General features: G+C 38.8%; 1 protein-coding gene across 1 annotated transcript in view; it reads right to left on the bottom strand.

Moving 5' to 3' along the window:
• Positions 1-2,500, bottom strand: part of LOC138047062 (lamin-B2-like) — an 8,848-nt gene that overhangs the window by 5,787 nt on the left and 561 nt on the right. The gene's annotated exons all lie outside the window — the stretch shown is intronic.

The following is a 2,500-nucleotide window of genomic DNA, read 5'->3' as shown; positions in this document are numbered from 1 at the left end:
AATTTAACCTACAATATTGTAGGTTAAAAGGGATTCAACCCGAAAACGGACTTTACCGGCAACATAACCACCACAGCACAGCGCCTCTTCGTCCAGTGACCTTGTAAAGTTTGTTGATTATTAGTAAAACGATTAAAACTTGAAAACTACCAATTAGACAAATTGCTCGAGAACTTGTGCAATCAATTCAGTAACAATATGAACACAGCAAATCCAACAATCTGTAAAATGTCCGTAAAGCCGACTTGAAAAGACGACATGTTAGTCTAAGCCTATCAGTAATAGAAACTCAATCTGGAACATTGAAGAAATCAGATTAATTCATAAGATGGTATTCGGAAAAAATTCACGCATTTAGATAGACATTAAAGAACTGAAGACGTACAGCACATATAGTCTTTGAAACAAATTTAGTTTCCGGGAAAGGTGATGGATCTCGTTCCCTCTCAGTACACAATTTACACCTGTGTGCGCAACATCTTCTCGCATTAGTTCCGTTCAATTAGCCTACTACAAATCTTTCCACCCTAGGCAAAGTAGCAGACATTCTTCCGTCTGGTCAAAATATCACGCAATCTCCTCCCGAGGGGGGGAAATTTCGTGACATAGCCAAGTAAAGGATTGGCTCTAAACACTATGAAAACCAATTCACTTTTGTTTCAATGATTAAATGATTCATTCATAACGGAAATATTAGAACCCACAAATTACCAGCTGACAACGTCAGTGGCTTCATAGCTCAGTTGGTAAGAGCGTCACGGGTTCAATCTCGCTTTTCAGGCTTCTCTACGCAATTGCCAAAATTGTTTTCATAACTGCAAGGATCATAGGTTCACTTGATCAATTTTGTTTAACACTTAACTTTGGACCAGCCCTAACCTTGCTTCAAAAGACTTAACAGTCGGCTGTTCAAATTTGTGGATAATGCCATTCAGTGAATAAACTGAACTATCCAACGCACATGCATTATCCTAAACTGACGAAATTTCTGTCCATCGTACCAGCTCGGACATGGTACCGGCTGTGAATCTGACCCACTCAAAGAAGCGATACTGCCTCACGCAACAAGAGCAAAGCGGCTTCTGCAGCACCATCTCTCTCTTTCGCCTAAACCGCTTTACCGCTGGATAGAGAAGCGATAAAAAAATTGTCGATCCCGAAACCTTCTCTTCATCAAGCAGCTGGGAACAATATTTGCACAAGTGTGCATTTCAGTCATGAAACTGGTGTGTTGATAGACGGATTTTGGCTTTAGTTTGTTGTCGGACAGGCAATGAAACGACGTAGAGCTACCATCAAGGTGACAGGTGACCGTGATAACACTGTGTCAGGATTCTCGAGGGTTATCAGCGGCCGCGCACATGATAAGCGAAATGTACATATATACTTAATGGTCAATTATGCGTAAAGTACAATCGCAGTTGTGACGCGTACGAAACTATCACTATTCAAAATGGCGCTTCTGCGATTAATATAAACTATTGAATTTTAAAAAAATCTATCACCGGAACGAGTGTAGGGTTGGTTTCATTCCTTGTGTTCTCTAATCTTCAAGTAAGGAAAGGGCCGTAGAACAATTTGTATCAACAAAGGGGAAGATAGGGGGAAGATATGGCAGTTATAAAAAGTACTTATTCAGCCGGCTGAATACGTCTTTGTCCTCCTTTCATTGCCAAAGGGTTCTCCTTCATTTTGCATTGAATTTTCAGTAATTTGGTCATTACAGCAAGTTGGTGAAAAAATGATGGTACATCATGACATTTTGTCTGTCATATATTGTTGACAAATTGGGTATATAATACTTCAATATCCTTTAAAATGACAATGAACAGAATAACGAAAAGTGCCGATGTCGACCATCCACCATCGTAGTTACCCAAGGAATTTCGTTTGCTTTACCGTGAACCCGAAAACCGTTTCCCTGAATTAATGATAAGAAACAGTTATTTGCTTACGATATTATTCCAATAGGAACAGGAATTATGAACAGTATTTTCCTTCTATTGTCATTCACTAAATATCGATTTGATCGAGTTGTCATTACATAGTGGCTTCTGTCACTAAAAGAAGGCATTGCTTATCTCGGAATTAGACTGGAAAACTACAAACTTTATCTTCCCTTGTTGACCACCCAGGCTCTATGGTTTCGTATTCATTTCCATTTTATTCTGTAAATATCCCCAAGCAAAAGATATCAATTTGTGTGTTTGCCTAATAAGCCAAGTTACTGCGGTTCCTCTGACACGAAATGGAGCAATAAACCACGAAGGATGTGTGAGATGCTAAAAAGATCCGTACATAGAAGATATGGTCGCTTTTATACTGGGTGTAAATTAGTAACTTAAGCCAAAAGTCTATTATAAATAAATTATGGATGGATGTTAAAAGTGCGAAGTCGCAAAGTTTAAAAATACGATCGCTCGCTTATAGTCACAGGAAGAGCCGACATTAATTCCGTGACACGAAGATCTTGAAATAGTTGTAAGGATATTAAAAGAAA

This window comes from Montipora capricornis, chromosome 4, assembly GCF_036669925.1.
Source record: "Montipora capricornis isolate CH-2021 chromosome 4, ASM3666992v2, whole genome shotgun sequence".
In the NCBI taxonomy this organism is placed as follows: Eukaryota; Metazoa; Cnidaria; class Anthozoa; order Scleractinia; family Acroporidae; genus Montipora; species Montipora capricornis.
The sequence above is the reverse complement of the archived record's forward strand: the minus strand, read 5'-3'. Positions and strand labels throughout refer to the sequence as shown.